The sequence below is a fragment of the Pongo abelii genome, chromosome 1 (assembly GCF_028885655.2).
Source record: "Pongo abelii isolate AG06213 chromosome 1, NHGRI_mPonAbe1-v2.0_pri, whole genome shotgun sequence".
In the NCBI taxonomy this organism is placed as follows: domain Eukaryota; kingdom Metazoa; phylum Chordata; class Mammalia; order Primates; family Hominidae; genus Pongo; species Pongo abelii.
The window spans coordinates 111,540,781-111,556,050 of record NC_071985.2 but is presented as its reverse complement, the minus strand read 5'-3'; the positions used below and the strand labels follow the sequence as shown (position 1 = coordinate 111,556,050).

The following is a 15,270-nucleotide window of genomic DNA, read 5'->3' as shown; positions in this document are numbered from 1 at the left end:
GCCGTACCAAATAATATTCCAATAGCAATATTTATAGGAGGAAAAATGTGCAGAAGTGCAATTGAGCTTCGTGCCTCTCCATGGGGCCCATGTTCATAAAATGGTGGCATTAGCAATCATCTGAGAGTGGAGTTTGTGGCCCTCTGACATCAAAAGCTGAAGCAGAGGACATGAAAACCCTCACTGTGCATCCTCTCTAGTCTGGCCAGAATCATTCCTAGGTGGGTGGTCTCTTATCAGGAGGGAATGCTGCTTGCTTGTTTTGTCAAAACCACAAAACGGAGGGAAAGCATCAGGCCGTTGGCTGATAACAGTGGTGAAGCAAGTCTTTCCAAAGGGCTGGTTTGTTGTTAACCCTTAGGAAAAAAAAGGCCTAATTCTTTTTTTTTTTCTTCTTTTTTTTTTTTTTTTTGAGACAGAGTCTCTCTCTGTCGCCCAGGCTGGAGTGCAGTGGCGCGATCTCGGCTCACTGCAAGCTCCGCCTCCCGGGTTCAGGCCATTCTCCTGCCTCAGCCTCCTGAGTAGCTGGGACTACAGGTGCCCACCACCACGCCCGGCTAATTTTTTGTATTTTTAGTAGAGACGGGGTTTTACCGTGTTAGCCAGGATGGTCTCGATTTCCTGACCTCGTGATCCGCCCGCCTCGGCCTCGCAAAGTGCTGGGATTACAGGCATAAGCCACCGCTCCCGGCCAAAAAAGCCTAATTCTTACCAGATGGTGCCGTGCAGTTCCAGGCTCTTGGTGTCCCAAACAAAGAACTGTACATGACACACACAAAGCAGCAAAGCAAAGCAAAAGTTTATTAAGCACAGTAACACTCTCAGAGTGGGGAGCGTGGGCTGACCTCTGGGAGATGAGATCAGTATTAGTTTGGTGTACTTGGGGTCTTTGTGTGTGTGTGTGTGTGTGTGTTTTCTTCTCTTCACAAGGATGCCTACTGTTTTTTTTGTTTGTTTTTTTCGTGAGACAGAGTCTTGCTCTGTCACCCAGGCTGGAGTGCAGTGGCACGATCCTGGCTCACTCCAAGCTCTGCCTCACGGGTTCACGCCATTCTCCTGCCTCAGCCTCCCCAGCAGCTGGGACTACAGGCGCCCGCCACCAGGCCCGGCTAATTTTTTTGTATTTTTAGTACAGACGGGGTTTCACCGTGTTAGCCAGGATGGTCTCGATCTCCTGACCTCATGATCCGCCCACCTCGGCCTCGCAAAGTGCTGGGATTACAGGCGTGAGCCACTGTGCCCGGCCAAGGATGCCTAATCTTTAGCCAGTGTTTGCCTTTTGATTGCTAGGTGGGTTGCTTAGTTACTTTGGCCCTTGTGTGCTTGAATGCTGCCTCCATCCCATAATTTTAAGTACATGCATGATATGCAGTCCATATGCACGAGCTTTAATGAGCTGATTATCATATGAAGTCATATTAAGGATACTTTTTCTCTCTAATGCACATGCCTATCTCTGAAGAGCTGCCCCTTTCCTGGTTTGGATCTTGCTGGCCATGAGGTCCCTGCTTGCTTTTTTTTTTTTTTTTTTTTTAAAAAAAGACAGGGTCTCGCTCTGTTGCCCAGTCTGGAGTGCAGTGGCGCGATCTTGGTTCACTGCATCCTCTGCCTCCCGGGTTCAAGCAATTCTCCTGTCTCAGCCTCCTGAGTAGCTGGGAGTACAGGAGTGTACCACCATGCCCAGCTATTTTTTTGTATTTTTAGTAGAGAAGGGGTTTCACTACGTTGGTCAGGCTGGTCTCGAACTCCTGACCTCAGGCGATCCGCCTGCCTTGGCCTCCCAAACTGCTGGGATTGCAGGGGTGAGCGACTGTGCCCGGCCTTGCTTGCTGTTTTAAATCTTACTTTTTGTTTTGGCCGCTCAACTTCTGCCTTTTATCTTGCTTCTTGCTCTCCCACCCCATCACCTTGCTTCTGTTTCTGCTTTACTCATTCTGCCTTTTATCCAGCTTCCAACTCCCTCTGCTGTTCTCCTGCCTCATAATGGCGGTTAGCGAGGGAGGGGTTTTAAGGGGGGCATGTCCGACCTCCTATCCTGTCACAGCCAGAAACAGATTTCAAGGTTTCTCTGTGGTCCTGTCAGCCAAGAGGGAGTCCGTTCAGTTGGTTGTAGGGCCTAGGGCTTATTTTTATTTCTCAATCCTGACAAGGGAAGGCTGGATTAATGCAGATTCTCTGCAGGTGTAAATTTCCCCTATAAAAGACAGTTTTGCAGAGTTACTTCTGTTTGCTGGCTCTCTGACAGCCATCTTAAAATATGCCAAAGAAATATATTCTGGGGTAAAATATTTTGATTTTTTCGTCTATCTATAGCTTCACCATGCTGACAGCCTCCAGTCCAAGCATACCTGAAGCCTTTCTTTTTAAAAAGCTTTCCCACCCTTCTGACTGCCTTCAAGTCTCTGCCAAAACACAAGTAACAGTGGCTGACTCCCTGCCATAGCAAGCTCAGAATAAATAGCCTTTGCTTTTTTTCATTTGGTTGGTCTTCGTTTATTTGCAGAAGCTTCAATGTAGAGTTGACAAGGACTCCATCTTTGACCAAACCTTAGTCAGTTTCCTCGGAGCCCTTTTCCCTATTAGTTCTTGGCCTGCCAAGTCCAGCTTTAGAAAAGAATACTGTTGAGCCTAGTTTAGCAAGAGTCCTCCCAACCACCTTTGATAGCTAATCAAGTTCCTCTTAGTAATTTTCCATCCGCTGACTCTCTTACCTTGCCAGCTGGCTATAAATCTTCAACTCTTCTTGCTGTGTTTGGAGTTGAGCTCCGTTCTCTTCTGGTCTCTCTTGCCTACTGTAGTACATACAATAAAATCCACCTCATGCCTTTAACAAGTGTCCAGTGTAGTCCCTCTGCAACTACTTTTGCAAAATTATGACAATCAGAGAAATCTGACATGGCTGACTCCATTTTGGTTCTAGCCTCACAGGCTAGCTGTCTTTGCTCATTCCTGTGCAATTTCTCCCAAGCTATCTTTGGTAAAAATTGAGTTTATAGTTTAAATCAGGGGTCCCCAACCCCCAGGGCCACAAGACAGGTACTGGTCCATGGCCTGTTAGGAACCCAGCCAAACAGCAGGAGGTGAGTTGCAGGCTTTCGAGCATTACCACCTGAGCTCCGCCTCTTGTCAGATCAGCATCGGCATTAGAGTCTCATCGGAGCTCGGACCCTGTTGGGAACTGCGCATGTGAGGGATCCAGATTGCGCACTCCTTATGAGACTCTAACTAATGCCTGATGACCTGAGGTGGAACAGTTTCATCTGGAAACCCCCTTCCATGGAAAAATTGTCTTCCATGAAACCAGTCCCCGGTGCCAAAAACATTGGGGACAGCCAGAAAGTTTGGTTTAAATGATAACCTTCCCCAAAACTAAATTACCCCTGTAACACTAATGAAAGGCCACCAAGTCAGGAGGATGAAAGGGGCCTGAATTCTGCTAAGATGTATGCCTCGTTAAATAATTACCGGCCATTATTCCAGAGTCACAAGATTTGCAGCTTCCCCAATTACTGCTGTGAAGAACATCAGTATTGTAGAACCTAAGATTGGCCTCTTGAGATGTCTTTTCAGGCTTTTGCATTTCTGACTACTGGATGGCACCATTTGGCCCGAAAATCAACCAGTCCCTTAGCCCCCACCCAGAAGCTGACTCAATGCAGGAGGGCCATTTTCCACACCCCTGTGATTTCATCCCCAACAATCAGCACTGCCCAAACCCTAGCCCCCTCCCCACCAAACGATCTTTGAAAAACCCCTTACCTCCAAGCCTTCAGTGAGATCGATCTGAGTAATAACTCTGTCCCCTACATGTCGTGGCTGGCCTGTGTCGATTAAACTCTTTACTGCAATGCCATGGTCTCCATGAATTGATTTTGTGTGTACAGTGGGCAGGAAGAACCCATCAGGCAGTTACACCTGCAGGATGGTGCCAGTTCTTTCCACAAAGGCTGGTCGTCCGATACCCGGAAAGTATTTCTCCACTACTACCTGGACGAGGTGTCTCCCTGTCAGTCTCCAGGGAATGGGGCCTGGATCAAGTATTTAGTATTCAGCAGTTACTATACCATCACCTAATCCCTCATTTACAATATTTTGCCATGCCTTCCAGTGGCCTAACTGGCCACCATGCCACAGAATCTTTACTTTATGGTCTCCAAAGGAGAACTCTCCATTCAATGTTTTGTGATTTGAGCAATGGAATAGAATCTGATACTGGTGGGCTGGGGGAGGTCCCCGGACACTGGTGGGATCTCGACCCCAGCTGTGGTGTCCAGGCTCTTGACACCATCTCGAGAACCAAGTCAAGGATGAGTCAGCAAATAGCGAAGGAAGAGATGTATTGCAAAGCAAAAAGTACACACTCAAGAAAGGGGAGTTCGGGCATACCCGAGAGAGAACAATGGGTTCTGGGGTTTCATCTCGATGGGTTTCTTTAACCAAGGAGTGGAATATTCATGAAAATTCCTGGGTAAAGGTGGAGATTTCTCGGAACTGTGGTGCCATCCATTTTTACATCAAATATTGGTCTCAGAACTGTCATGGCACTGGTGGGTGTGTGATTTAGTATGTTAATAAGCATATAATGAGGGCCTAGGTAAAACCTACGTCAAATCCAGCACCACATTGAGTCCAGTCAGTCTTAGCCAGCTTGGTCCACAACCCTGGTTTTTCAGCGTCTTATCAGCCCATAGCCTCAAGTCATGTAAATCTGCTGCCTAGAATTTGTTACCCTGCGACCACCCTGTATTATTCCTGTCTCAAATCTACTTGCAAATATTCAAATGGTCTTTGACTTGGGAATTCCAACTTTACTTACTTCACAGTGTTTCCTGCGTTATAATCCAATGTAAGAAAAGATGATCCAGACATTTGTTAAACATCTCAAATAAGATGTACCGCAGGTATTTGTGTCAAATTTGGATTATTTTGGTTTTGTCTTCGCAGAATATAAAAAACTAACGTGAGGTAAGCACTAAGGTCTGGAGATGGCTGTGCGAGAGATGACAAAGTCCAGCACCACGCTTGAGAGTGTCCAATCATCTCTTCTGGGGCAGCATATTTTTCTACAATACTGAATTTGGAAAACAACAACAACAACAACATCAAAACAAATAAACAAACAAAAACCTACAAGAGTCATGAAACTGGACAACTGTCTTTATAACATTACCAGTGATGAAACCAGTAAGGAAGGCTGGTTTGCAGTCATTTGAGAAGCTTCTTTAATTTCATAAATATGGTTTCTCTCTGACATTGAACGGCTTCCAATTTCAAGCGGAATGCTAGGATGTGAAGAGAACCGGTTTCTTTTGTAATCCTAAACGTTCTAGTCTGCAAATTAAAAGCCATTATTTGAAGAAGGGTGCCCAGGCTCCAGCTGGCCACCGAAAGGTTGCTCCGAAGCGCAGGCTAAGGACCAGCTTCTTTGGGCGAGAACAGATGCCGGGGCGGGAAGGGAAGAAAGGGAGAGACAGGCGGCACTTCCCCTTGCCGGCTCCGGCAGCGTGTTGGTCGGCTGAGCGGCAGAAAGGCAGACGGGGACTGGGAAAGCCACTGTCGGTGACATCACGGATAGGGCGACTTCTATGTAGATGAGGCAGCGCAGGGGCTGCTGCTTCGCCACCTGCTGCTTAGCCACGAAGGAGTTCCCGTGCCGTGGGAGCCGATTCAGGACCGCTGGTGGGACCTGAGAGTCCCAGCTGTGTGTCAGGGCTAGGAGGGCTCGGGGGTGCGCGGGGCAAGTGACCGTGCGTGTAAAGGGGGAGGCGTGTGAGGCTGTGGCGGGGCGGAGGTGCGGGAACTCATACTTACCTGGCAGGGGAGATACCATGATCACGAAGGTGGTTTTCCCAGGGCGAGGCTTATCCATTGCACTCCGGATGTGCTGACCCCTGCGATTTCCCCAAATGTGGGAAACTCGACTGCATAATTTGTGGTAGTGGGGGACTGCGTTCGCGCTTTCCCCTGATCTTTTTGTGGTTTAAAGAACAGGCTGTACGGCAAGCGTTGCTTTTTTCTTTTTCTACTGGCTTGTGTCTTAGTCTTAAGTGTTATTCTTACAGTTAAACACTGGAGAATAGAAGTGACATGTTGTCTTCCCCCCTTTCCAGGGAGGAAATAAGAAGCCTCAACCTTTTACACAAGCTAACTAGCGCCGAAGGCAGCTCTTCGTTTTTTCTACGCGGGGCTGCTTTTTGCAGAGATTTGTCCATGGTCTCTCCAGTCTCTTGGGTTCTCAGGGTCCGTGAAAATCTTCGTGTTTTTTCCTAGCCCCCAGTCACATTTCACACAGCCTCTGCTTCTAGCCGCAGCCCCCTCGGGAGTTTGTAGGATTTCTGTGCTAGCGGGGAATGTGTTCTCACCTCATAGAGCCAGGTGTAAACTACGCAGGCGGGCGCTGTTCTCTGGGATGAAAGCAGGGCCTTTGGGGCTCTTAGCGTCCCCGTTGGGTTGTAGACATAACACGCTTACTTTGTGGAGGGGAAGGGCTCTCCCGGAGCCCAGGTGCCCTAACGCAATTCATCCAGGCCCGCAGGTCAGAACCGCAGTCTCACCTGTCTTGGCCGAAATGCGCTGCGATCCTCCCTGAAATATAAGGCGGGAACTTTTATGAGGAGCCGAGTCCAGTTTCTCTACTGTCTCCTGCCGTTTACATATCTAGTCTTTCTTCAGACTTTATTTAAGCGACAGCTTCTTGTTTGATGTCTCGCTTCCACATCCCACAGCCATTGCCAGGCAACTTTCTAGATAGCACCCCGATCCATCCTTCCCACTCCCAAGCAGCCCTTTCCTATTTCTGGCGCCAGTGTCCTCCCCGGTCCCTCTTTCTTCAGGCCCTCGCTTATCACCTTCATGGACAGAAAATACTTAGCTCTCTCTCAACCTGCAGTTTGCACCTGACACGCGTCAGTACCCTGGCAAATTCCTTAATACCCCTTCTCAAATGGCACTGTAAATTCATCTCTCTCTCTCTCTCTTTTCTTTTCTTCTTTTTTTTTTTTTTTTGACGGAGTCTCGCTCTGTCGCTCAGGCTGGAGTGCAGTGGCGCGATCTCAGCTCTCTGCAAGCTCAGTCTCCCGGGTTCACGCCATTCTCCTGCCTCAGCCTCCTACGAGTAGCTGGGACTACAGGCGCCCGCCACCACACCCGGCTAATTTTTTGTATTTTTAGTAGAGACGGGGTTTCACCGTGTTAGCCAGGATGGTCTCGATCTCCTGACCTCGTGAACCCTCCCAAAGTGCTGGGGTTAGAGGCGTGAGCCACCGCGCCCGGCAGATTAATCTCTTTTTAACTCCCAGAAGTATCTAATTGGTTTTGTCCCTGCACTACATGAATACTACAGAAGAAAATCCCAGGCCTAGCGATGGCGGATCTGGGCATTGTGCCAGCCTCTCCCAGGGTATGTTTTCTGACCTCACCTACTTCTGATCAACTGAGGTCAGGAGTTCGAGACCAGCCTGACCAACATGGTGAAACTCTGTCTCTACTAAAAATACAAAACAAAACAAAACAAAACAAAACAAATAGCCGGGCGTGGTGGTGTGCGTCTGTGGTCCCAACTACTTGGGAGGCTGAGGCAGGAGAATCGCTTGAACCCGGGAGGCGGAGGTTGCAGTGAGCCGAGATCGTGCCGTTGCACCCCAGCCTGGGCGACAGAGCGAGACTCTGTCTCAAAAACAAAAAATAAAAAAACAAAACAAAAAACCAAAAAACTAGTCCATCTGAGACATATTATTGGAGACAGTAGAATCCTGCATCCAACAGGCACTTGGTGCAGATCTGAACCCATTGAGCCATTGGCTCACGTTCCCTCTGTTCTGTTAAGTATCATGAGCAGAAATTGAGCTCTTTGGCTTTTACCCACTAAGTGTGGCTATAGGACAGGTCTCTCTCTCTCTCTCTCTGTCTCTCTCTCTCTGTCTCTCTCTCTCTCTCATTTTTGCATCATTACTTTTTGCCATCAGTGTGGGTTTTTTGTTTTGATGTTATGAAGTGAATTTCTGGGGACAATCTCTGTTGGGTGGTGTTGACAAGGATCCAGTCCCTGTTTGGTAATACCTGACAGCTAAGCTGCTCTGTGAGTCTTTTTTATTGTCTATTTATTGTCCTGAGAATAATGGTATTTCCTGATATTTGAGACTGCAGCAATGATAAGTTGTTCATATCTTGTCTTTCCAATGTTTGGTAAAAATTTTATGGGCCCAATAGTTGTCAATATCTGCAAGAGTGGCATCTCTATTACAAGAGTGATCTTACTACTCAATGTCCCCCCTCCCAGCCAACTTCGTTCCATAGGAGCTCTTGGCTTTAACAAATTTACTGTATCTAAAAGACATCTTAGTACAGGAAGAAAACTAAATCTGTAGCATGTAAGGAGCAGTTTTCTTTGATTGGTAGATTCAGGTTTCTAACCAGCTGAAAAATTCAAATACATGTCCTTTAAAGTTAAGTTTAAACCACACTACAGAAAGGAGAGAAAAGATTTATATGATCACATACAAGCGATGGAATCAGCAATATGAGCACTTTTCACAACTATACAAATCAAATTTAATAATCTCCAGAACATTAAGGAAGTTCAGCCCTCAATGAAAATGAATGAAAAGAAATTATTCACCCACTGTTATATGCCTGGAAAGAGAATGTCCTGCCGGACTCAAAATGGTATCACAATGTTACTCAGATTTTCAGCAATGAAGGCCCTCCGAGGATCTAATGATGTTAATATTTTCAGTTTATTTCCTTCACTGATAAACATTGTTAATAGATACCATTGTCTCTGTTTTCACCTTAAGTGATGTTACTTAGCACAATTCGTTTCTTTAGAATGCCCCCTAGTTTGGTGGAAGGAATTTTCCTGCTTTATTAATATAGGATATTTTCTCATGAAACAAACTGGCATACTCTTTCAGTGAAGTGAATAGACAACTTAGGTGTCTAAAATTTTAAAGGAGTCACTGCCCCAATTATCTTAGGAACAATAATAATCACTTATATAAAATTAAAATAAGAAAATTAAGCCAGGTATGGTGGCTCATATCTGCAATCCCAGCACTTTAGGAGGCTGAGGAGGGAGGATCAATTGAGGTTAGGAGTTTGATACCAGCCTGGCAACATAGTGAAACCCCTGTCTCTACAAATTTTTAAGTATTAGCTAATTTTTTTAAGTTGGCCAGGCATGATAATGCATGACTTAATCTCAGCTACTTGGGAGACTGAGGCAGGCTGCAGTGAACTATGATTGCGCCACTGCCCTCCAGCCTGGGTGACAGAGTGAGACTCCCAACTCAAAAAAAAAAAAAAAGAAAGAAAAGAAAAGAAAAAGAAAAAGAAAGAAAATTAAGAATTTGTTGAAAATTGTTTTACTGCAATACTAGGCTGCATGTCTTGCACCTGTACTCCCAGCAACTCAGCAGGCTGAGGCAGAAGGATTGCTTTAGGTCAGCAGTTGGAGACCAGCCTGGGCAACAGGGCAAGACCCCATCTCTAAAAAAATAGAAGGCAAGCTGAGCCAGGAGGATTGCCTGAGCCCAGAAGTTCCACGTTGGTCAGCTATGATAGACCCGCTGCACTCAAGCCTGGATAACAGAGCAAGACCCTGTGCCTTATTTTTTATCTTATTTTATTTTTTTACTACTTATGCTTATTTATTTATTTTTGAGACAGAGTCTTGCTCTGTAGCCCAGGCTAGACTGAAGTGGTGCAATCTCAGCTCACTGCAAGCTCCACCTCCCAGGTTGAAGCTATTTCCCTGCCTCAGCCTCCAGAGTAGCTGGGATTACAGGCGCACACCACCACACACAGCTAATTTTTATATTTTTAGTAGAGATGGGGTTTCACCATGTTTGCCAGGCTGGTCTCAAGCTCTTGACCTCAAGTGATGCGCCTGTCTTGGCCTCCCAAAGTGCTGGGATTACAGGTATGAGTCACCTCGCCCAGCCTACTTATGCTTGAAATGTGAGGTTTCATTAGGGAAAAATTTTCTTGTTGAATTTCTAACATGAACAAATAATAGATTTAGCAGTAGATTAAATTAATGGTCTTGATAGTTTGGTACAATAAAATAAATGGAATGAAGTTGACAGCAGAGAGGAATCTTTGATGCTTTTGAACAATTTAAATCATATAAGTATTGTGGGGAAAAGAAAGAGAGATCAGACTCTTACTGTGTCTATGTAGAAAGAAGGAGACATAAGAGACTCCATTTTGGTCTGTACTAAGAAAAATTCTTCTGCCTTGAGATGCTGTTAATCCGTAACCCTACCCCCAACCATGTGCTCCCTGAAACATGTGCTGTGTCCACTCAAGGTTAAATGGATTAAGGGCTGTGCAGAGTGTGCTGTGTTAGACAAATGCTTGAAGGCAGCATGCTTGTTAAGAGTCATCACCACTCCCTAATCTCAAGTACCCAGAGACACAATACACGGCGGAAGGCCGCAGGGACCTCTGCCAAGGAAAGCCAGGTATTGTCCAAGGTTTCTCCCCACGTGATAGTCTGAAATATGGCCTCATGGGAAGGGAAAGACCTGACCGTCCCCCAGCCCGACACCCTTGACACCCGTAAAGGGTCTGTGCCGAGGAGGATTAGTAAAAGAGGAAGGCCTCTTTGCAGTTGAGATAAGAGGAAGGCATCTGTCTCCTGCTCGTCCCTGGGCAATGGAATGTCTCAGTGTAAAACCCGATTGTATATTCCATCTACTGAGATAAGAGGAAACCGCCTTATGGCTGGAGGTGGGACATGTGGGCAGCAATACTGCTCTTTAAGGCATTGAGATGTTTATATATATGCACATCAAAAGCACAGCACTTTTTTCTTTAGCTTGTTTATGATGCAGAGACATTTGTTCACATGTTTTTCTGCTGATCCTCTCTCCACAATTACCCCATTGTCCTGCCACATCCCCCTCTCTGAGAAATGCCCGATAATGATCAATAAATACTAAGGGAACTCAGAGACTGGTGCCGGCACAGGTCCTCCATATGCTGAGCGCCGGTTCCCTGGGCCCACTTTTCTTTCTCTATACTTTGTCTCTGTGTCTCTTTCTTTTCTCAAGTCTCTCATTCCACCCGATGAGAAATGCCCACAAGTGTGGAGGGGCAGGCCACCCCTTCATCTGGTGCCCAACGTGGGTGCTCTTCTCTAGGGTGAAGGTACGTTCAAGCATGGTCATTGAGGACAAGTTGACAGGAGATCCCGAGTACATCTGCAGTCAGTCTTGCGGTAAGCTTGCGCGCTCAAAGAACCTAGGGTAACAATGGGGCAAACTAAAAGTAAATATGCCTCTTATCTTAGCTTTATTAAAATTCTTTTAAAAAGAGGGGGAGTTAGAGTCTCTACAAAAAATCTAATCACGCTATTTCGAACAATAGAACAATTTTGCCCATGGTTTCCAGAACAGGGAACTTTAGATCTAAAAGATTGGAAAAACATTGGCAAAGAATTAAAACAAGCAAGTAGGGAGGGTAAAATCATCCCACTTACAGTATGGAATGATTGGGCCATTATTAAAGTAATTTTAGAACTGTTTCAAACAGAAGAAGACAGGGTTGCAGTTTCTGATGCCCCCGAAAGCTGTGGAATAGATTGTAAAGAAGAGGCAGGGATAAAATCCTGGAAAGGAATGGAAAGTTTACATTGTGAATATGTAGCAGAGCCGGCTCATATGGCTCAGTCAACGCAAAATGTTGACTATAATCAATTACAGGGGGTGGTATATCCTGAAACGTTAAAATTAGAAGAAAAAGGTCCAGAATCAGTGGGGCCATCAGAGTCTAAACCACGAGGGCCAACTCCTCTTCCAGCAGTTCAGATGCCTGTAACATTACAACCTCAAATGCGGGCTAGACAAGTACAAACCCCAGGAGAATATCAAATAGAGAAAGATAGAGTCTCTGTCACGGCAATGCCAATCCACATACAGTATCCACAATATCAGCCGGTAGAAAATAAGACCCAACCACCAGTAGCCTATCAATACTGGCTGCCAGCCAAACTTCAGTATCGGCCACCCCCAGAAAGTCAGTATGGACAGCCAGGAATGTTCCCAGCACCACAGGGCAGGGCGCCATACCCTCAGCCGCCCACTATGAGACTTAAGCCTACATCACCACCTAGTGGACAGGGTAGTACATTACATAAAATTATTGATAAGGCAAGAAAGCAAGGAGATATTGAGGCGCGGCAATTCCCAGTAATATTAGAACCGATACCACCTGGAGAAGGGGCCCAAGAGGGAGAGCCTCCGATAGCTGAGGCCACATATGAGTCCTTTTTGATAAAAATGCTAAAAGATATGAAAGAGTGGGTAAAACAGTATGGACCCAACTCCCTTTATATGAGGACATTATTAGATTCCATTGCTCATGGACATAGACTCATCTCTTATGATTGGGAGATTCTGGCCAAATCGTCTCTCTCACCCTCTCAATTTTTACAATTTAAGACTCGGTAGATTGATGGGGCACAAGAACAGGTCCGAAGAAATAGGGCTGCCAATCCTCCAGTTAACATAGATGCAGATCAACTATTAGGAACAGGTCAAAATTGGAGCACTACTAGTCAACAAGCATTAATGCAAAATGAGGCCATTGAGCAAGTTAGAGCTATCTGCCTTAGGGCCTGGGAAAAAATCCAAGACCCAGGAACCGCCTGCCCCCCATTCAATACAATCAGACAAGGCTCTAAAGAGCCCTACCCTGATTTTGTGGCAAGGCTCCAAGATGTTGCTCATAAGTCAATTGCTGATGAGAATGCCCTAAAGGTCATAGTGGAGTTGATGGCATACGAAAACGCCAATCCTGAGTGTCAATCAGCCATTAAGCCATTAAAAGGAAAGTTTCCCACAGGATCAGATGTAATCTCAGAGTATGTAAAAACCTGTGATGGAATTAGAGGAGCTATGCATAAAGCTATGCTTATGGCTCAAGCAATAACGGGAGTTGCTTTAGGAGGACAAGTTAGAACATTTGGAGGGAAATGTTATAATTGTGGTCAAATTGGTCATCTAAAAAAGAAATCCCCAGTCTCAAATAAACAGAATATAACTATTCAAGCTGCTACGACAACAGGTAAAGAGCCACCTGACTTATGTCCAAGATGTAAAAAAGGAAAACATTGGGCTAGTCAATGTCATCCTAAATTTGATAGAAATGGGCAACCATTGTCAGGACACAAGCAGAGGGGCCAGCCTCAGGCCCCACAACAAACTGGGGCATTCCCAATTCAGCCCTTTGTTCCTCAGGGTTTTCAGGGACAACAATCCCCACTGTCCCAAGTGCCTCAGGGAATGAGCCAGTTACCACAATACAACAATTGTCCCCCACCACAAGTGGCAGTGCAGCAGTAGATTTATGTACTATACAAGCAGTCTCTCTGCTTCCGGGGTGCCCCCACAAAAAATCCCCACAGGGGTATGTGGCCCACTGCCTGAGGGGACTGTAGGACTAATCTTAGGAAGATCAAGCCTAAATCTAAAGGGAGTTCAAATTCATACTGGTGTGGTTGATTCAGACTATAAAGGTGGAATTCAATTGGTTATTAGCTCTCCAATTCCTTGGAGTGCCAGTCCAGGAGACAGAATTGCTCAATTATTACTCCTGCCTTATATTAAGGTTGGAAACAGTGAGATAAAAAGAACAGGAGGGTTTGGAAGCACTGATCTGACAGGAAAGGCTGCATATTGGGCAAGTCGGGTCTCAGAGAGCAGACCTGTGTGTAAGGCCATTATTCAAGGAAAACAGTTCAAAGGGTTAGTAGACACTGGAGCAGATGTCTCTATCATTGCTTTAAATCAGTGGCCAAAAAATTGGCTAACCAAAAGGCTGTTACAGGACTTGTTGGCGTAGGCACAGCCTCAGAAGTGTATCAAAGTACATGATTTTACATTGTTTAGGGCCAGACAATCAAGAAAGTACTGTTCAGCCAACGATTACTTCAATTACTGTTAATCTGTGGGGTCGAGATTTATTACAACAATGGGGTGCAGAAATCACTATGCCCACTCCATTATACAGCCCCATGAGTCAAAAAATCATGACGAAGATAGAATATATCTTCCTGGTCCAGGAAAGGGACCAGGAAAAAATGAACATGGCATTAAAGTCCCAACTGAGACTGAAAGAAATCAAGAAAGAAAAGGAATAGGTATCATTTTTACGGGCGGCCACTGTAGAGCCTCCTAAACCCATTCCATTAACTTGGAAAATAGAAAAACCGGTATGGGCAAATCAGTGGCCACTACCAAAACAAAAACTGGAGGCTTTACATTTATTAGCAAATGAACAGTTAGAAAAGGGACATATTGAGTCTTCATTCTCGCCTTGGAATTCTCCTGTGTTTGTAATTCAGCAAAAATCCGGCAAATGGCATATGTTAACTGACCTAAGGGCCATAAATGCCATAATTCAACCCATGGGGCCTCTCCAACCCAGGTTGCCCTCTCTGACCATGATCCCAAAAGGCTGGCCTTTAATTAATTAATTTAATTAATTTAATGGTAAAAAAGGATTGCTTCAGGAAGGTTTCAGTGGAAAGTGTTACCTCAGGGAATGCTTAATAGTCTAACTATTTGCCAGACTTTCGTAGGTCGAGCTCTTCAACCAGTTAGAGACAAGTTTTCAGACTGTTATATCATTCATTATGTTGATGATATTTTATGTGCTGCAGAAATGAGAGACACATTAATTGAATGTTATACATTTCTGCAAGCAGAGGTTGCCAACGCAGGACTGGCAATAGCATCTGGTAAGATTCAAACCTCTACTCCTTTTCATTATTTAGGGATGCAGATAGGAAATAGAAAAATTAAGCCACAAAAAATAGAAATAAGAAAAGACACATTAAAAACATTAAATGATTTTCAAAAATTGTTAGGAGATATTAATTGGATTCAGCCAACTCTAGGCATTCCTACTTATGCCATGTCAAATTTGTTCCCTATCTTAAGAGGAGACTCACACTTAAGTAGTAAAAGAATATTAACCCCAGGCCAGGCGCGGTGGCTCACTCCTGTAATCCCAGCACTTTGGGAGGCCGAGACGGGCGGATCACGAGGTCAGGAGTTCAAGACCAGCCTGGCCAATATGGTGAAACCCTGTCTCTACTAAAAATACAAAAATTAGCAGCGCGTAGTGGTGTATGCCTGTAGTCCCAGCTACTTGGGAGGCTGAGGCAGAAGAATCGCTTGAACCTAGGAGGCAGAGGTTGCAGTGAGCCGAGATCGTGCCACTGCACTCCAGCCTGGGCAACAGAGCGAGACTCCGTCTCAAAAA

At 45.4% G+C, this 15,270-nt stretch overlaps 1 protein-coding gene and 1 non-coding gene across 2 annotated transcripts in view; one reads left to right on the top strand and one right to left on the bottom strand.

Moving 5' to 3' along the window:
- LOC100447686 (neuroblastoma breakpoint family member 12) overlaps positions 1-15,270 on the bottom strand; it is a 2,265,351-nt gene that overhangs the window by 636,355 nt on the left and 1,613,726 nt on the right.
- Positions 5,804-5,967, top strand: LOC112131487 (U1 spliceosomal RNA). Its single transcript, XR_002913550.1, has one exon. It is a non-coding gene; the product is annotated as a U1 spliceosomal RNA (small nuclear RNA).